Source organism: Dendrobates tinctorius, unplaced genomic scaffold (assembly GCF_039654945.1).
Source record: "Dendrobates tinctorius isolate UK_male_01 unplaced genomic scaffold, ASM3965494v1 ptg000065l, whole genome shotgun sequence".
In the NCBI taxonomy this organism is placed as follows: domain Eukaryota; kingdom Metazoa; phylum Chordata; class Amphibia; order Anura; family Dendrobatidae; genus Dendrobates; species Dendrobates tinctorius.
In genome coordinates, this window is record NW_027361733.1 from 22,130,184 (window position 1) to 22,153,125 (window position 22,942).

Below are 22,942 nucleotides of genomic sequence, written 5' to 3' on the forward strand. Positions count from 1 at the left end.
TGGGCACTGGACTATGGGATGGAGGATATGTATGATGGGTATATGGGCACAGGACTATGGGATGGAGAATATGTATGACGGGTATATGGGCACGGGACTATGGGATGGAGGATGTGTGATGGGTATATGGGCACTGGACTATGGGATGGAGGATATGTATGACGGGTATATGGGCACGGGACTATGGGATGGTGGATATGTATGATGGGTATATGGGCACGGGACTATGGGATGGAGGATATGTATGATGGGTATATGGGCACGGGACTATGAGATGATGGATGTGTGATGGGTATATGGGCACTCGACTATGGGATGGCGAATATGTATGATGGGTATATGGGCATGGGACTATGGGATGGATAATATGCATGATGGGTATATGGGCATGGGCTATGGGATGGAGGATATGTATGAAGGGTATATGGGCACTTGACTATGGGATGGCGAATATGTATGATGGGTATATGGGCATGGGCCTTTGGGATGGTGGATATGTATGATGGGTATATGGCTACGGGAATATGGGATGGAGGATAATTATAATTTGTTATAACTAACCACAGTTAGTTACTATGCCCGCAGAAGTGCAGAAAGGAGAGCAACAGCACTATTGCCCTAGTATGAATATAAGTGGCACTGCCATGGGCACTCTAAAGGGCCCACAATTTGCTTATACCTCACACGTTCCTACTTACAAGTAGATATTAGGACTGAAATGTGCGAAATAATAGTAAACAATGAAAAATATACAAAACAGCACCTCCTTAGGCATTATATACTACATGCTGCAATGGTTGGGGCAATCGGCGTACACTAGGATGGATTACTCACACAATACAGCTCTCCATGCCAGTAAGCTGCCTGTAAGACTATCAAAAAAATGTTGTTGTCATATGATTAGATAATCCCTGAAAACCTATGCATTGTTTCGATGGTGGTCATGGTACCTTGAAAACCAAGAACCATTGATCCTAGTGATGAGAAAGGCTGTCAACCTGTCACCATAAAGGCATGAAAGCAGATGTGATAATAGCATGAACCAAACTTAAAAAAAATGGCTGAGAGGGTAAACTGAGGATAAACCAACCATAAAATGAGAAATTCTGGGTGGAGTCGCCTTTAAAACATTATGTCTTTATAATAAACCAGCTTCCTGTGCATTTCCTGAATCACTCGCTCATAGACTAACAGGGAATCTGCATCCAAAATAATGCTTTATAATTAGCCCCCGGTGGATTATTTTGGTTTGTGGTGGTAACAGTTGTAGCCTTGGCACAACGGGCAACATGAAATCGCTTTCTGCTGTCAAGTTGTTAAAAATTCTTCAGTGACACTTAATTTGTTCGACATCACAGCTTTTCCAGACTCAAGAATGGCTAATCTTCCTAGTTTAGACACTGACGGATTTGGGAAAGCTGGGTGACACCACAGAGGCCAATTTCACATTTTCGCAGGTTCCCACTCAGCTTTCCCACAGTAAATAACCATGGAGCTATGGTGTGATATAACCCATATATATCAGTCTACATATCCAGTCATACGATCTAGTCGAATTTGCCATTCAGGAGCCTGGTAAAGCTGGGTGACAACTTTATAAAATAAATTGATTTGAGTAGTGTGAATAGTGTTGAAAGTGATCAGGTCTGAGGACGCTCTGGAATATCAAGGATAACCCCCCAACATTGGTCCAACCAAGCTTTCCCAGAGTCCTGAAAAGCAAATTAGCCTACTTGCATAGTGATTTTTTTCCCTATTCCCACATCGTAGATTTGCAGCTTTGCAGTCTGGAATTAACAAGTGATAATTAATATCACCACTTTTACAAACTCACATATATCACCCAGCTGTCCCAGAGACCTGAATGTCAATTCTGTCTAGTGATATATCCAATTGTTTTATTTACCAATACATAATTGTTATTTTTGCCTTTCAGGAGACTGGTAAAACTGGGTGAAAATCAATACGGTCATATCGCAACTTCTTCTATAACCCAGTTTTCCCATTGTCCCAAAAAGCAAATCTGCTATGTTCTGCTCCATTTCTACATGATAGCTTGTATATGGTGGCATGACTATGCACATGTGCCATTCTGAATAATGGGAAAGTTGGATTGCAACAAAGACTATTTTTTTACATCTTTTTTTTTTACCCAGCTTTCAATTAGTTCTGAATGGCAGGGTAACATACTACACTCATATATATGGTTGTGCATTTGGGCAGAACTGCTATGCAGGAGCCTGGATAAGCTAGGTGCCTGGATAAAGCAATGACTCTGGAGTTGGCACCCATATTGCCCAGCATGGTGGCATTGTAATAGCAACTTACATACCCATAGACTGCAGGGGCATCTGCAGAGAAATCTGCAATTACAAAGCATGTGAAATGATGGCACAGCAGTGGCGGAGATGGCACTGAGGAGCGGGTGCCTAGGTGGGTAGGAGGTCTATTTTGGTACATCTGTTCCCATTCTGCAGTCACAGGAATTTCCAAAAGCCTGTCTAGACATATCTATTAGGATTTCAATGCTAGACATATCCCCCCCTCCTCCCCTGCATCAGTTAACACCTTCCCTGCCTGACAGCTCCATAAAAAGACCCTGCACCCAAGCGGGGATGCAAGAAGACAAAGGACCAATGCAGAGGAAAAAATGGAGACTTCACTTCTCAACTTTTGGGGATTTTTTTTTCTCTTATGGAAATGCAGTAAGAAGCCGCGTCCTGGCAGCGCTGCTGGAGACAGACTTTCCCTTTAATGCTGCGGTTATTATCTATGCCGTTGGCAGGGCTTAAGCAATTGCAGCCCTGCGGGATGGATTATATGGGATTTACTCAGATATAGCAGAGCTGAAGATGTTTCATGGCATTGCGGTGCCAGTGTGGGTTATGGGGAATGTTCAACCACAGTCCTATGGGAAAAAACTGTTACGGCTCGTCATGACACGTGACAAACTACTACCTGCTACATCTATATAGGAGAGAGGACCATTTTTTAATCCAACTTACTGGGTTTAATAAATCAATGTTATATCATAGTTATGTTGGCCGATGACCTCCATCTCAGCCGACTCTCCCATACACAGGAGCGCTCGTTCGGCCGCTGACTGACACGTCGGCTGTCGGCTGGTCTCTGGGAGAACAATGTGATCAGCGGTCTGACATCGGACATGTGTGATTGACATCTCTCCCGATCATCAGTCGCCCAGCGCCCCATACGCATCAACCCTTGGGCCAAACCCATCAATATCGTTGGCATGAGCCGACATCGGTCTAAGGCTATGTGCACACATCGCGTTTTGCGCTGCGTTGTTTCTGCATGATTTTGTAGTGGGAAAGACGCAGCATTTTACAGCAGCAGTGGAAGGAATGAGATTTCGCAGATCTCAGGCACACGTGCATTTGTCCTTGCAGATCTGAAGCAGTGTCGTCTCGGCAGCTCGTCTATTCTTTCAGCATTTTTGCAGCTTTTTATTCATTGTCTTTAATGAATGTGGGAAATGAACCAAAAACTCTTATTTTACACAATGTTTTTCCTGCCAATGCATCAGATTATCTGTCTGCGTCACATATCTATTTATCACCGATCTCATGGGAACAGGATCCATCAATCTATTCATTTATCTGTGTATCAATCATCGCTCGTCTTTCTATTTATTTATTTCATGGCTACAGGATCCATTGGTTTATGTCTTTCATAGCTATTAGTATATTTCATATCTATCTATTATCTGTCTTATCTATTTTACTCACTCATATCGCGCCATTAATTTCTCCAGCGCTTTACAGACATCATCATCACTGTCCCCATTGGGGCTCACAGACTAGCTTCCCTATAAGTATGTCTTTAATGCAGGTAACATGATGATTAGGAGCGTCTATCTGGTCTGTAGGAGCCAGAACTCTTAAAGGTTGGTAGGGGATCAAATACTTATATCTCACTGCACAATACAAATACATTTATATAATTTCTACAATGTGATTTTCTGGATTTTAGTTTTGATATTCTATCTCTCAATGTTAAAATTAACCTATCCTTAAAATTATAGACTGTTCATGTCTTTGTCAGTGGGCAAACTTCCAAAATCAGCAAGGGATCAAATACTTATTTCCCTCACTGTATCTCGTATCTATCCATCTCATATATACTGCTCAAAAAAATAAAGGGAACACATTACAGGCTGATCCAACTTTTAGTGTCCCCTTTATTTTTTTGAGCAGTATATATCTCATATCGAACTGTCTCATATCAATCCCATATCTATCTATCTGTCTATCTATCTATCTATCTATCTCATATCTATATATCTATCCCATTTCTATTATCTATTCCATATCTATCTATCTATCCATCCATCCAATATCTATCTATCTATCCCAAATCTAACTATCTGTCTCATAACTATTATCTATTCCATATTTATCTATTTATATCATATCTATCCTATCTCATATCTATTCCATATCATCTATCTATCTATCTATCCCATATCTATCTGTCTCATATCTATTATCTATCCCATATTTATCTATCTATCTATCTATCTATCTATCTATCTATCTATCTATCTATCTATCCCATATCTATCTGTCTCATATCTATTATCTATCCCATATCTATCTATCTATCTATCTATCTATCTACCTATCTATCTATCTATCTATCTATCTATCTATCTATCTATCTATCTATCCCATATCTAACTGTCTCATATCTATCTATCCCATATCTAACTATCTGTCTCATATCTATTATCTATCCCATATTTATCTATCTATCTATCTATCTCATATAATTTTTCCTTAGAATCTCATTTCCGTCAGACACATTCTGAATATATTCCTGTAGGGGGATAGCGCTGGAGCCAGTGCTGCAGTCTCATCCTGTGCCCACAGCCCGCAGTGATGCCAGGAGATCTGTATATGGCGTATCTGGCTCGTCTGCTGTCAGGGATAATTGTTTGTCCTGTTACTATATAACTACGACTCCCATCATTTATTCTGCAAACAGGACTTGCTGTGACTTGAACATTTTTACCAGCAACGCATCCAGCCGCCTGGCTATGCACAGCCTGATAATCCTTCCGCATACGATACTATTACATAAGTCCCTGACGTAGCTGCTGACAATGCCTCATTCCGTTTGCTAATCAGTAACATCATAAAAGCGCAGTCTTGTCCCCTGACAACCCCCGACCCGCGTATATCAGAAGCGTGCAGGCTCAGGCACTGTTCACACACATATAGCGCTACACACTGGGCACTATGGCGGGTTTCGGGCAGACCACGCTTTTGTGCATGTCTGAGAGAGGAAAGACACTGCCAGGATGGCGACCAGACTGTGTCCACGGTTCATTGACATGAATGGCCCCATCGGGGTTACCCCAAGAATCCTGTTTTTGGGGGATTCTGACAGAAACCTTGATACAGAGCACTGTACATAAGTGATAGGCAGGTGTGGAAATCGTGCTGTAAAGTAAGAATGCTGGCAGAAATACAAGTGTTAATAGCTTATTTTTATTACTTAGCAAATAGCAAAGTGAAGGAACATAAGAAAAATCTACAACCAATAATTACTGTAATCGCCCTTTGCCTTCATCACTTCTTCTTGGTCCACTTGTCACTTGCACACAGGATTTGAAGGCGCTCGGCGGGGAGGTTGTTCCAAACATCTTGGAGAACTAACCACAGATCTTCTGTGGATCTCGCTTGTGTAAATCCTTCTGTCTCTTTATGTAATTCCACACAGACTGGATGATGTGATATCAGGGCTCTGTGGGCCGTATCATCACCTCCAGGACTCCTTATTCTTCTTTACGCTGAAGATAGTTGTTAAAGGGGTTGTCCAGTCCAAATCAATAAGCATGTAGTCATTCTGTGTGAAAGCAGACCTATGAATCCCCTCAGCACAGCGCTGGTTTCCGAGCCGGAATTGGAGGGTATGTATATGTTATACATACTCCCAGGCAAATGGGCATGGCCTCACTCCACACACTTGTATTGAGCCGATGCTGCACCCCGACTAGTCACGCAGCCGTCTAGTGGACTTGGCTGTCTAGAGGGCACGACCTCGCTCTATACAAATGTATGGACTACAAGGCCGCATCCACTGGCCAGGAACCTGTATATATCATACATACCCTCTGGTCATGGCTCAGAAAACGGCGAAACCCTGCAATGCACCTTATGTGCACTGGGGGGGGGATTTATAAGTCTGCAGTCACACAGAGTGACTGCAGACTTATTGATTTGGACTGGACAATCCCTTTAATGACGCTGGCTGTATGTTTGGGGTCATTGTCTGGATGCAGAATAAATTTTGTGTCAGACACCTCCATGACAGTATTACCTGCATTTCTCAGCTTTGAGAACATCATTCATCCACCATGCTTAATGTCGCCTGTAGATACTCAATATTGCACCTTCGGGAACAAACCGCCTTCTGTTACAGAACAATATTTCACATTTTGACTCCTTAGTCCAGAGCACCTGCTGCCATTTTCAGCACCCCATTTCCTATGCTTTTGTGAATAGTTTAGCCGCTTGGTCTTGTTTCCATGTTAATTTATTTTACTCACTTATATAGTGCCATTAATTCCTTAGCACTTTACAGACATTTTCATCACTGTCCCCAATGGGGCTCACAATCTAGATTCCCTATCAGTATGTCTTTGGAGTATGGGAAGAAACTGGAGACCCTGGAGGAAACCCACGCAAACACAGGAAGAACATACAAACTCCTTGCAGATGTTGGTCATTTCTTTTTGTCTGCAATTTCTCCATGAAGATCACTTGTGGCCAGACTTCTCTGAAGAGTAGATGGGTGTAGCTGATCCCACTGGTTACTGCCAGTTCTGAGTTGATGACACTGCTGGACATCTTCCAATTTTGTAGGGAAGTAAAGGCCCCGTTACATTTAGCGATGCACCAGCGATCCCGGCCACGATATGACCCGGTCAGGATCGCTGGTGCATCGCTAAATGGTCGCTAGTGAGCTGCCAAACTGGCAGATCTCACTAGCGATGCAGCAGCGGTCAGCGGTTGTTACTCACCTGTCAGATGCAGCGATGATGACCGTCTTCCGCCCGCGTCCATGGCTCGCTCGTCGGCACCAGCAGGAAGCCGACGACGAGAAATGGACCAGGCCGATCTCGCACGATCAGCGATAGCCAGTGGGGGGGCCGGTCGGAGGTGAGTGTCACATGTAGCGATATCGCTAGCGATATCACTATGTGTAACAGGCCCTTAAGCATCTGATGTCCTTCATCTGATACAATTTGCTTTGTGGACCCCTGCATTTATGGTTCTCAACGTTGGTCACTGCTTCTACAAAATATCTTGAGCAGCACATCTCAAAACCCCAGTCTCCTTGAAAATCTTTGCCTGGGAAAGACCTTGTTTCTGCAGTATAACTACCTTGTTTCTTGTTGCTGTGCTCAGTCTTGTCATAGTGTATGACCTGTGACATGAAACTGTCTTCCAAAACCTCACCTTTGTAGCAAAGTTCCTCATCCAGTTTTAAGCCTCCTACACGGCTGTTTTTACACTGCTCAAAGAAACAAAGGGAACACTTAAACAACAGAATATAACTCCAAGTAAATCAAACTTCTGTGAAATCAAACTGTCCACTTTGGAAGCAACACTGACTGACAATCAATTTCACATGCTGTTTTGCAAATGGAATAGACAACAGATGGAAATTATTGGCAATTATCAAGACACACTCAATAAAGGAGTGGTTCTGCAGGTGGGGACTACAGACCACATCTCAGTACCAATGCTTTCTGGCTGATGTTTTGGTCACTTTTGAATGTTGGCTGTGCTTTCACACTCGTGGTAGCATGAGACGGATTCTACAACCCACACAAGTGGCTCAGGTAGTGCAGCTTATCCAGGATGGCACATCAATGCGAGCTGTGGTAAGAAGGTTTGCTGTGTCTGTCAGTGTAATGTCCAGAGGCTGGAGGCGCTACCAGGAGACAGGTCAGTACACCAGGAGATGTGGAGGGGGCCGTAAGAGGGCAACAACCCTGCAGCAGGACCGCTACCTCCGCCTTTATGCAAGGAGGAACAGAAGAAGAACTGCCATAGTCCTGCAAAATGACCTCCAGTAGGCCACAAATGTGCATGTGTCTGCACAAACAGAAACCGACTCCATGAGGATGGTCTAAGTGCCCGACGTCCACAAATGGGGGTTCAGTTAATGACTGTGTTTCAACCTGCGTATGAAAATAATAATTATCTTGTTTGGTAGAGTTGGTTATTCATGCACCGGACTATAATCCTACAAATGTTGTGAAATTTGAGGATTTCTCTCTACAAAAATTGATGCCATGTTGTAGGCAAGGGCAGTCACAACAAATAATGATCCGATTTTTGATTTCTCTATTGTTCATTTTCTTTACACTTTGATATTAATAAACCATTGACACTTATTTTTTTTAAGTATTTTTGGAATCCAACACTTGAATAAAACACATGCAGTGTTTTATTGCTCAGTGAAGAGCACTGTATGTGTGGGCACCTAGCCTAATAATAATGCCTGATACCTGTCTTATATATCAGTGTAACATTACTGCCTGATACCCTCCTGCCTTATAAATTTATATATATGGCTCTGTCTGACCATGCAGGAAAATGGTCTGATCATACCACACCTCCAGGGCAGGGGAAGAAGCAAAAGAAAGTATACAGATATTACAGAATTGGAATCACAGCTGCTGGTTTCTATGAGGTAAACATTTTGCTGCCTGTTTTACCTCACAAAAAGAATCAGCTGTGATCCCATGCTGTTCTGTCTGTATACTCTTTTGCACCCTCCCCTGCCCAGGAGCTGTGGTGTGATCAGACCATGTCCCTGTACGGTCAGACACAGCCAATACACAATACACAGCAGGGGCACATTTATAAGATTATCTCAGCACAGGAGTAGGGAAACCTACCTGACATATCAGAGTAAAAATACTGCCTGATACTCACCTGCCTCATATATCAGAGCAATAATAGTGCTTGATACAAACTTGCCTCAAAGTAATAATACTGCCTGATACCCCCTCTCTCATATATCAGAGTAATAAAACTGCCTGATACCCCCTGCCTCATACATCAGAGTAGTAATACTGCCCGATACCCCCTGCCTCATATATCACAGTAATAATACTGCCTGATACCCCCTGCCTCATATATCAGAGTAATAATACTGCCTGATACCCCCTGCCTCATATATCAGAGTAATAATACTGCCCGATACCCCCTGCCTCATATATCACAGTAATAATACTGCCTGATACCCCCTGCCTCATATATCAGAGTAATAATACTGCCCGATACCCCTGCCTCACATATCAAAGTAATAATACTGCTTGATACCCCCTGCCTCTTACATCAGAGTAATAATACTGCGTAATAGCCCCTGCCTCATATATCAGAGTAATAATACTGCCTGATACTCGCCTGCCTCATATATCAGAGTAATTATACTGCCTGATACCCCCTGCCACATATATCAGATCAATACTGCCTGTACCCCATCTCATATATCAGAGTAATAATAGTGCCTGATATCCCCTGCCTCATATATCAGTGTAATAATACTGCCTGATATCCTCTGCCTCATATCAGAGTAATAATACTGCTTGATATCCCCTGCCTCATATATCAGAGTAATAATACTGCCTTTTACCCCCTGCCTCATATATCAGAGTAATAATACTGCCTGATACTCACCTGCCCCATATATCAGAGTAATAATACTGCCTGATACTCACCTGCCTCATATATCAGATTAATAATACTGCCCTTTACCCCCTGCCTCATATATCAGAGAAATAATACTGCCTGATACCCCCCTGCCTGATATATCAGAGTAATAATGATGCCTGATACTCACCTGCCCCATATATCAGAGTAATAATACTGCCTGATACTCACCTGCCTCATATATCAGATTAATAATACTGCCTTTTACCCCCTGCCTCATATATCAGAGTAATAATACTGCCTGATACCCCCTGCCTCAAATATCAGAGTAATAATACTGCCTGATACTCACCTGCCTCATATATCAGAGTAATAATACTGCCTGATACCCCTGCCTCATATATCAGAGTAAGAATACTGCCTGATACCCCTGCCTCATATATCAGAGTAATAATACTGCCTGATACTCACCTGCCCCATATATCAGAGTAATAATACTGCCCAATACCACCCGTCTCATATCAGAGCAATAATACTGCCTGATACCCCCTGCCTCATATATCAGAGTAATAATACTGCCTGATACTCACCTGCCTCATATATCAGAGTAATAATACTGCCTGATACAGAACTGCCTCATATATCAGAGTAATAATACTGCCTGATACCCCCTGCCTCTTATATCAGAGTAATAATACTGCCTGATACACCCTGCCTCATATATAAGAGTAATAATACTGCCTGATACCCCCTGCCTCATATATCAGAGTAATAATACTGCCTGATACCCCCTGCCTCATATATTAAAGTAATAATACTGCCTGATACCCCCTGCCTCATATATCAGAGTAATAATACTTCCTGATACTCACCTGCCCCATATATCAGAGTAATAATACTGCCTGATACGCCCCTGCCTCATATATCAGAGTAATAATACTGCCCGATACCCCCTGCCTCTTATATCAGAGTAATAATACTGCCTCATACTCACCTGCCCCATATATCAGAGTAATAATACTGCCCGATACCCCCTGCCTCATATATCAGAGTAATAATACTGCCCGATACACCCTGCCTCTTATATCAGAGTAATAATACTGCCTGATACTCACCTGCCCCATATATCAGAGTAATAATACTGCCTGATACTCACCTGCCCCATATATCAGAGTAATAATACTGCCCGATACCCCCTGCCTCATATATCACAGTAATAATACTGCCCGATACCCCCTGCCTCTTATATCAGAATAATAATACTGCCTGATACTCACCTGCCCCATATATCAGAGTAATAATACTGCCTGATACTCACTGTCTCATATATCAGAGTAATAATACTGCCTGATACCCCCTGCCTCTTATATCAGAGTAATAATATTGCCTGATACTCACCTGCCCCATATATCAGAGTAATAATACTGCCCGATACCCCCGTCTCATATATCAGAGTAATAATACTGCCCGATACTCCCTGTCTCATATATCAGAGTAATATTACTGCCCGATACTCCGTCTCATATATCAGAGTAATAATACTGACTGATACTCACTGTCTCATATAGCAGAGTAATAATACTGCCTGATACTCACCTTCCCCATATATCAGAGTAATAATACTGCCCGATACCCCTTGTCTCATATATCAGAGTAATAATACTGCCCGATACGCCCTGTCTCATATATCAGAGTAATAATACTGCCTGATAATCACTGTCTCATATATCAGAGTAATAATACTGCCTGATACCCCCTGCCTCATATATGAGAGTAATAACACTGACTGATACCCCCTGTCTCATATATCAGAGTAATAATACTGCCTGATACTCACCTGCCCCATATATCAGAGTAATAATACTGCCTGATACGCACCTGCCTCATATATTAGAGTAATAATACTGCCCGATACCCCCTGCCTCTTATATCAGAGTAATAATACTGCCTCATACTCACCTGCCCCATATATCAGAGTAATAATACTGCCCGATACCCCCTGCCTCATATATCAGAGTAATAATACTGCTCGATACACCCTGCCTCTTATATCAGAGTAATAATACTGCCTGATACTCACCTGCCCCATATATCAGAGTAATAATACTGCCTGATACTCACCTGCCCCATATATCAGAGTAATAATACTGCCTGATACCCCCGCCTCATATATCACAGTAATAATACTGCCCGATACCCCTTCCTCTTATATCAGAGTAATAATACTGCCTGATACTCACCTGTCCCATATATCAGAGTAATAATACTGCCTGATACTCACCTGTCCCATATATCAGAGTAATAATACTGCCTGATACCCCCTGCCCCATATATCAGAGTAATAATACTGCCTGATACCCCCTGCCCCATATATCAGAGTAATAATACTGCCCAATACCCCCTGCCTCATATATCACAGTAATAATACTGCCCGATACCCCCTTCCTCTTATATCAGAGTAATACTGCCCGATACCCCCTGCCTCATATATCAGAGTAATAATACTGCCCGATACACCCTGCCTCTTATATCAGAGTAATAATACTGCCTGATACTCACCTGCCCCATATATCAGAATAATAATACTGCCTGATACTCACCTGCCCCATATATCAGAGTAATAATACTGCCCGATACCCCCGCCTCATATATCACAGTAATAATACTGCCCGATACCCCTTCTTATATCAGAGTAATAATACTGCCTGATACTCACCTGTCCCATATATCAGAGTAATAATACTGCCTGATACTCACTGTCTCATATATCAGAGTCATAATACTGCCCGATACCCCCTGCCTCATATATCAGAGTAATAATACTGCCCGATACTCCGTCTCATATATCAGAGTAATAATAGTGCCTGATACTCACTGTCTCATATATCAGAGTAATAATACTGCCTGATACCCCCTGCCCTATATATCAGAGTAATAATACTGCCTGATACCCCCTGCCCCATATATCAGAGTAATAATACTGCCCGATACCCCCTGCCTCATATATCACAGTAATAATACTGCCCGATACCCCCTTCCTCTTATATCAGAGTAATAATACTGCCTGATACTCACCTGTCCCATATATCAGAGTAATAATACTGCCTGATACTCACTGTCTCATATATCAGAGTTATAATACTGCCCGATACCCCCTGCCTCATATATCAGAGTAATAATACTGCCCGATACTCCGTCTCATATATCAGAGTAATAATACTGCTTGATACTCACTGTCTCATATATCAGAGTAATAATACTGCCTCTTACCCCCTGCCTCATATATCAGAGTAATAATACTGCCTGATACTCACCTTCCCCATATATCAGAGTAATAATACTGCCCGATACGCCCTGTCTCATATATCAGAGTAATAATACTGCCTGATAATCACTGTCTCATTTATCAGAGTAATAATACTGCCTGATACCCCCTGCCTCATATATCAGAGTAATAATACTGCCTGATACCCCCTGCCTCATATATGAGAGTAATAACACTGCCTGATACCCCCTGTCTCATATATCAGAGTAATAATACTGCCTGATACTCACCTGCCCCATATATCAGAGTAATAATACTGCCTGATACGCACCTGCCTCATATATCAGAGTAATAATACTGCCCGATACACCCTGCCTCTTATATCAGAGTAATAATACTGCCTCATACTCACCTGCCCCATATATCAGAGTAATAATACTGCCCGATACCCCCTGCCTCATATATCAGAGTAATAATACTGCCCGATACACCCTGCCTCTTATATCAGAGTAATAATACTGCCTGATACTCACCTGCCCCATATATCAGAGTAATAATACTGCCTGATACTCACCTGCCCCATATATCATTGTAATAATACTGCCCGATACCCCCGCCTCATATATCACAGTAATAATATTGCCCGATACCCCTTCCTCTTATATCAGAGTAATAATACTGCCTGATACTCACCTGTCCCATATATCAGAGTAATAATACTGCCCGATACTCCGTCTCATATATCAGAGTAATAATACTGCCTGATTCTCACTGTCTCATATATCAGAGTAATAATACTGCCTGATACCCCCTGCCCTATATATCAGAGTAATAATACTGCCTGATACCCCCTGCCCCATATATCAGAGTAATAATACTGCCCGATACCCCCTGCCTCATATATCACAGTAATAATACTGCCCGATACCCCCTTCCTCTTATATCAGAGTAATACTGCCCGATACCCCCTGCCTCATATATCAGAGTAATAATACTGCCCGATACACCCTGCCTCTTATATCAGAGTAATAATACTGCCTGATACTCACCTGCCCCATATATCAGAGTAATAATACTGCCTGATACTCACCTGCCCCATATATCAGAGTCATAATACTGCCCGATACCCCCTGCCTCATATATCAGAGTAATAATACTGCCCGATACTCCATCTCATATATCAGAGTAATAATACTGCCTGATACTCACTGTCTCATATATCAGAGTAATAATACTGCCTGATACCCCCTGCCCTATATATCAGAGTAATAATACTGCCTGATACCCCCTGCCCCATATATCAGAGTAATAATACTGCCCGATACCCCCTGCCTCATATATCACAGTAATAATACTGCCCGATACCCCCTTCCTCTTATATCAGAGTAATAATACTGCCTGATACTCACCTGTCCCATATATCAGAGTAATAATACTGCCTGATACTCACTGTCTCATATATCAGAGTAATAATACTGCCCGATACCCCCTGCCTCATATATCAGAGTAATAATACTGCCCGATACTCCGTCTCATATATCAGAGTAATAATACTGCTTGATACTCACTGTCTCATATATCAGAGTAATAATACTGCCTCTTACCCCCTGCCTCATATATCAGAGTAATAATACTGCCTGATACTCACCTTCCCCATATATCAGAGTAATAATACTGCCCGATACCCCTTGTCTCATATATCAGAGTAATAATACTGCCCGATACGCCCTGTCTCATATATCAGAGTAATAATACTGCCTGATAATCACTGTCTCATTTATCAGAGTAATAATACTGCCTGATACCCCCTGCCTCATATATCAGAGTAATAATACTGCCTGATACCCCCTGCCTCATATATGAGAGTAATAACACTGCCTGATACCCCCTGTCTCATATATCAGAGTAATAATACTGCCTGATACTCACCTGCCCCATATATCAGAGTAATAATACTGCCTGATACGCACCTGCCTCATATATCAGAGTAATAATACTGCCCGATACCCCCTGCCTCTTATATCAGAGTAATAATACTGCCTCATACTCACCTGCCCCATATATCAGAGTAATAATACTGCCCGATACCCCCTGCCTCATATATCAGAGTAATAATACTGCCCGATACACCCTGCCTCTTATATCAGAGTAATAATACTGCCTGATACTCACCTGCCCCATATATCAGAGTAATAATACTGCCTGATACTCACCTGCCCCATATATCATTGTAATAATACTGCCCGATACCCCCGCCTCATATATCACAGTAAGAATACTGCCCGATACCCCTTCCTCTTATATCAGAGTAATAATACTGCCTGATACTCACCTGTCCCATATATCAGAGTAATAATACTGCCTGATACTCACCTGTCCCATATATCAGAGTAATAATACTGCCCGATACTCCGTCTCATATATCAGAGTAATAATACTGCCTGATTCTCACTGTCTCATATATCAGAGTAATAATACTGCCTGATACCCCCTGCCCTATATATCAGAGTAATAATACTGCCTGATACCCCCTGCCCCATATATCAGAGTAATAATACTGCCCGATACCCCCTGCCTCATATATCACAGTAATAATACTGCCCGATACCCCCTTCCTCTTATATCAGAGTAATACTGCCCGATACCCCCTGCCTCATATATCAGAGTAATAATACTGCCCGATACACCCTGCCTCTTATATCAGAGTAATAATACTGCCTGATACTCACCTGCCCCATATATCAGAGTAATAATACTGCCTGATACTCACCTGCCCCATATATCAGAGTAATAATACTGCCCGATACCCCCGCCTCATATATCACAGTAATAATACTGCCCGATACCCCTTCTTATATCAGAGTAATAATACTGCCTGATACTCACCTGTCCCATATATCAGAGTAATAATACTGCCTGATACTCACTGTCTCATATATCAGAGTCATAATACTGCCCGATACCCCCTGCCTCATATATCAGAGTAATAATACTGCCCGATACTCCGTCTCATATATCAGAGTAATAATACTGCCTGATACTCACTGTCTCATATATCAGAGTAATAATACTGTCTGATACCCTCTGCCCTATATATCAGAGTAATAATACTGCCTGATACCCCCTGCCCCATATATCAGAGTAATAATACTGCCCGATACCCCCTGCCTCATATATCAGAGTAATAATACTGCCTGATACCCCCTGCCCCATATATCAGAGTAATAATACTGCCCGATACCCCCTGCCTCATATATCACAGTAATAATACTGCCCGATACCCCCTTCCTCTTATATCAGAGTAACAATACTGCCTGATACTCACCTGTCCCATATATCAGAGTAATAATACTGCCTGATACTCACTGTCTCATATATCAGAGTAATAATACTGCCCGATACCCCCTGCCTCATATATCAGAGTAATAATACTGCCCGATACTCCGTCTCATATATCAGAGTAATAATACTACCCGATACTCCCTGTCTCATATATCAGAGTAATAATACTGCCTGATACCCCCTGCCCTATATATCAGATTAATAATACTACCCGATACTCCCTGTCTCATATATCAGAGTAATATTACTGCCTGATACTCTGCCTCATATGTCAGGGTAATAATACTGCCTGACACCCCCTGCCTCGTACCGCATAGTAATAGATAAAGCAATAATAATCTTTATTTTTATATAGCGCTAACATATTCCGCAGCGCTTTACAGTTTGCACACATTTTTCATCACTGTCCCCGATGGGGCTCACAATCTAAAATTCCCTATCAGTATGTCTTTGGAGTTCCCGGAGGAAACCCACGCAAACACGGGGAGAACATACAAACTCCTTGCAGATGTTGTCCTTGGTGGGATTCGAACCCAGGACCCCAGCGCTGCAAGGCTGCAGTGCTAACCACTGAGCCACCGTGCGGCCCGTATGGCTGTAAGGCTATGTGCCCACACAGCGTTTTAAACCGCACACTCAAAACCAGACTCCTTCCTAGAAAGCGCACTTTTTTTGCGCGATTTTACCGCGATTATGTCCACGTTTTTGCCGCGATTTTCGCGTGCGGAATTCAAACACTTTCCAAACTATTTGAAGCATCGCTTGGAAAGTGATTGACAGGTTGGTCACACTCGTCAAACATAGTGTTTGACAAGTATCACCAGCTTTTTACTATGGAGGCTGCCTATGTGGCCTCAATAGTAAAAGATAAAATGTTAAAAATGATAAAAAAATAAAAAATCGGGGTATATTTACCTTCCGGCGTCCCGCGCTGCCTCAGCGACGCTCCGGTTCCCAGTAATGCCTTGCGAGACCTGTGATGACGTTGGTCTCACGTTACTATAGCGATCTCGCGAGACTACGTCATTACAGGACCTTGCCGCAAGGCATTACTGGGAACGCTGTGGCCCGGGATGGCAGCGCGGGACGCCGGAAGGTAAATATACACCGATTTTGTATTCTTTTTTTACAGGGGTATGGTACCCAGGGCCTGGGGGACAGTCTCCTCTCCTCCACACCGTGGGTACCAACCGCACATGAGACTCTTAACTTCCCGCATGGTGGGCATAGCCACATGCGGGAAGTAAGCGATTCTCATGCATTCCTATGGGTGCGGAATCGCGGCAATTCTTTGCGATTCCGCACAAAGAATGAGCATGCTGCGATTTTTTCTGCGATGCGATTCCGCTGCGTAAAAAAGCGCAGCGTTAGCACAGCATGTGCGGAATGCCATAGGAATGCATGGGGGGCGTTCTGTACACGATTTTTAAACGTTTTCGCGCCAAAAAACGAGGCAAAAACGCTTAAAAATCGCATCGTGGGCACACAGCCTAACACTACTATGATACGCGGTGCCTCTGCTCATCAGTAGTACCGCCACTACCACATGTGACAGTGGTGATTATCGGTGTGGTGAGACCTGTCTCCCTGCCGCGGATCCCGATCGCTCAGTGACACCCGGCAGGTCAGGAATGCAGACTGCAGCCGCACATCCCGGACAATATAATTAAATGCCTTCTGTCTCTTTAAATGTTCCCTTAGGACACAGAGAGGCGTTTCCAGACAGTGACGTCACCACTCCGTCTGGAATATAACAGACAGCGAATCCGACCAATGAAAAGTAAAACCGGTAAAGGGGCAGATCCAGACTGTACACCCGACCAATCAGCGCTGGCCGGGCGTGGCCAATGGACATTTGCCTGGATAAATACACGTGGTTGGCTGAGCCGGACAGTCAGTGGAAAAGTCGGCGCGGGGTGACCCGGCTGTGACCTCTGTGTCCTGTCAATCATCTGTAACTCCTTGTGTGCGGGAGGTAGCCAGCCGCTGTGTGAGCGGACACTGGCTGTGTGTACGTGGTCCTAGGTCACAGCAGTAACCTCCAGCTGACGGACTGGACGCTCACTTTTAACCCCTTCATGAGTCAGCTCTTAAAGGCACAGTGTCACTAAATCCTCTAGTGTCTATTCTTTTAAAAATCTGCAACCGAATCCCCTGTATAACGCAGAACCGGTGCGGAGACCCTTAGTGGGAGTTTTTTTCCTATCTCTGGATCCAATGACATTTGTGACCGGACAGATCACACATCAGTGTAACTCCATGAGACCATATAACTATAGTTTATAATAATGCTCCTGTAACGTTTTATGCCGTTGTGCCTATACATAATGGGAATGTCGACTTTCTGGTTTTATCCAGTGCAGGAAAGGGTTCAGCGTCTAGATTATTTTTGTGAATTGCTTTTTTAAATGAACTTTATCACCAGGTTTTTGCTACCCAATCTGAGAGCAGCATAATGTAGGGGCAGAGACCCTGATTCTAGCGATGTGTCACTTACAGTTTTAATAAAATCGCCATTTTAGCTGCTGCAGTTCTCTGAATGCTGAGCCCTGTATAACCCTGCCCACGATACTGATTGGCAGCTTTCTGTGTACACTGTGCATAGGCAGAAAGCTTCCAATCAGTGGTGTGGGCAGGGTTATGCTCATGAATATGGAGGACTACATGGCATCACGTTTAGTAGTCCTTTATTGATAAACTCCTGCTGTGATTTTATCAAAACTGCAGCAAGCAGCCCAGCGAGTGACACATCGCTGAAATCAGGGTCTCTGTCCTTACATTATGCAGCTCTCAGATTAAGTGGCAAAAATCTGGTGACAGAATCCCTTTAAGGCTATGTGCACACGGTGCGGATTCTGCTGTGGAATTTTCTGCGCAGATTTTGCTAAATCTGCAGGTAAAATGACCTGCGTTTTACCTGCAGGTTTAGTGCAGTTTTTGTGCGGATTTCCCCTGCAGTTTTCACCTGCAGATTTCTATAATGGAGCAGATGAAAAACTGCTGCAGAACTGCACAAAAGAAGTGACATGCTGCAGTTTTAAATCTGCACCAGATCTGCAGCATGTGCACAGCGTTTTTTGGTTTACATAGCCTTAAATGGTACTGTGCATCACTTGCAGTTCTGCTGTAGTTCTGCAGGGCCAAATCTGCTACAGAACTGCACCAGAATCTGCACCGTGTGCACATACCCTGAGGACTGGAATCTTTACAGGAGAATTTCAGGCCTCCATGCTTCTTCAGGATCAGTCAGTGCCAAGAAGGAATCGGTTCTGGAATCTAGATGGACGTGTTATCTGCTATCTGTTACATCAATCAAGCACATCATGGTTTGAGACTATAATAAGGCTATGTGCACACGCTGCGGTTCCACTGCGGTTTTGGCAGCAGTTCTGCAGACAGTGTACAGTAGCATGTTATCCTATGTGATTTACAATCTGCTGTGCACATGCTGCGGATTTTTAACTGCGGAAAAGCTGCGGTTTTGAATCCGCAGACAGAAATGACATGTCACTACTTTTCTGCGGATTCTGCTGCGGTTTACCATCTCCTCCATTGTAGAGGTGAAAAACCGCAGGGCAAAACTGCAGGCCTATCCGCAGCATGTGCACTTAGCCTAAGAATTTGCCTGGAAACCATCAACAAGCAGGTTAGCTGTTGTATAATTCTAAGTATGGCTTGTGTTGTGATCATGTAGCATGAATATCTGCACAGTCTGATTCATACAGAACACACACACACATATATATATATATATAATCACAAACGCACAACCCATTCACCATCATTATGTCTTCAATGTGCTACACAGAGACGCATAACTATGACAGATCCATTAATAACAACTTGCTGGTGGTTTCCCAAGAGAATGGTGGTGAAAATAGTAAGTGAAAACTTGACACAGTGATAATGATACACAAACTGAGTTATACTTACCATCAGCGGGTCCATCGCCGGCTCGGTGAGCTCAGCGGCTCGTGCCAGAACTGCTAAGCTCAGTGATTGGTTGCAGCGCTGCAGCTAGAGACTCAGTGCTGGACATGTGGAGGATTAGTAATCCTTGGTTTGATTTTTTTTAGAGCTACCGCAGATCTTAAAGGTGCTACAGACCCCTTAATTTTATTACTGGAAAAGATACCTCTATGATGTGCTGGTACTTACCTGTACTGGATCCGGAGTCAGGGGCAGAGTTTTTCTCCATCCACCAGCGCTCTGTTCCTTGGTGCATCATGTTACTATGTCATCAAGTTCTCAGGCCTCATAGGCTGGCTTACAGTGCCTTGCGAAAGTATTCAGCTCCCTGGAACTTTTCAACCTTTTTCCACATATCATGCTTCAAACATAAAGATACCAAATGTAAATTTTTGGTGAAGAATAAACAACAAGTGGGACACAATTGTAAAGTTGAACAAAATTTATTGGTTATTTTACATTTTTGTGGAAAATCAAAAACCGAAAAGTGGGGCGTGCAATATTATTTGGCCCCTTTACTTTCAGTGCAGCAAACTCACTCCAGAAGTTCATTGTGGATCTCTGAATGATCCAATGTTGTCCTAAATTACTAATGATGATAAATATAATCCACCTGTGTGTAATTAAATCTCTGTATAAATGCACCTGCTCTGTGATAGTCTCAGGGTTCTGTTTGATGCACAGAGAGCATCATGAAGACCAAGGAACACAACAGGCAGGTCCGTGACACTGTTGTGGAGAAGTTTAAAGCCGGATTTGGATACAAAATGATTTCCAAAACTTTAAACATCCCAAGGAGCACTGTGCAAGCGATCATATTGAAATGGGAGGAGTATCATACCACTGCAAATCTACCAAGGCCCGGACGTCCCTCTAAACTTTCATCTCAAACAAGGAGAAGACTGATCAGAGATGCAGCCAAGAGGCCCATGATCACTCTGGATGAACTGCAGAGATCTACAGCTGAGGTGGGACAGTCTGTCCATGGGACAACAATCAGTTGTACACTGCACAAATCTGGCCTTTATGGAAGAGTGGCAAGAAGAAAGCCATTTCTCAAAGATATCCATAAAAAGTGTCATTTAAAGTTTGCAACAAGCCATCTGGAAGACACACCAAACATGTGGAAGAAGGTGCTCTGGTTAGATGAAACCAAAATCAAACTTTTTGGCAACAATGCCAAACGATATGTTTGGCGTAAAGGCAACACAGCTCATCACCCTGAACACACCATCCCCACTGTCAAACATGGTGGTGGCAGCATCATGGTTTGGGCCTGCTTTTCTTCAGCAGGGACAGGGAAGATGGTTAAAATTGATGGGAAGATGGATGGAGCCAAATACAGAACCATTCTTGAAGAAAACCTGTTGGAGTCTGCAAAAGACCTGAGTCTGGGCAGAGATTTGTCTTCCAACAAGACAATGATCCCAAACATAAAACAAAATCTACAATGGAATGGTTCACAAATAAACGTATCCAGGTGTTAGAATGGCCAAGTCAAAGTCCAGACCTGATCCAATTGAGAATCTGTGGAAAGAGCTGAAAACTGCTGTTCACAAACGATCTCCATCAAACCTCACTGAGCTCGAGCTGTTTGCCAAGGAAGAATGGGCAAGAATTTCAGATTCCTAGAACTACATGACAAACACAGCTCCATTACATTGATAACTCTGCTATAATGTTGGTTAGTTTTGCCTTGGATTCTGTTTCTAACATAGCTCTGCGATATGGTTGGGTAATTCTGCTTAACTTCTTGTCATTGGACTCTATGTCGCCGAGTCAATCCTGCCATACTGCTGCCAGCTTTGTATCGGACTCTGTGACAAACACAGCTCTGCCACATTGCCTGGTAACCCTGTTTTAATGCTGGTTAGTTTTGCCTTAGAATCTGTTTCTAATATAGCTCTGCGTTATGACTGGGTAATTCTGCTTAAATTCTTGTCACTGAACTTTGTCACATTGTCAGTCCTGCCATACTGCTGCCAGCTTTGTATCGGACTCTGTGGCAAACGTATCCCATGATTCCCATTTGCTCCTCATGGGGCTGTTCTGTCACCTTTGCTTCTGTTATCCTTTCTGGCCAGTGGCATAAGTTGAAGCTCACGGGCCCCAAAGGAAAATCTCCCACGTTTCCCCCAATTATTGAAAGTCATTCATAGTAATGGTCTTTTCATATGGGCCAAAGGGACCATTTGGGCCCCTATGCTCCAGGGGCCAGGTGCGATTGCAACCCCTGCACCTATTATAATTACGTCCTATATCTTACCCCCCTGCGGCACCAATGCCATCAGTCCTTGCTGCATAATAAGTGCTCGTATGGACCAAATGCTTTGAGAATCCACCTCCCCAACAGGGACATCACAGACCGTCCGCCTGGATGCTCTTGTTGCCTTGCCGAAGTCATAACATAGTTTGGGCCTAAGAAACCTGGGAGAACCTTTTGTGCAGAATGTCCCCCATTACTTGCTTCTTCTGGGTCCCTGATTTTGAGGGACCGTTTCCTGTGTGCAGGTTTAGATTTAGTATGACATCATACATTAAAAAAGTAAAGGTGACATGATGAGTGCAGGGGTTGCAGTTGCAACTTGGTCTACAGGGAGGGGCTAAAAGGAAAACTATCTATTGGGGCCCCTCTGTAAGATTCAGCATTCGGGTCTATGGACTGCCAGTG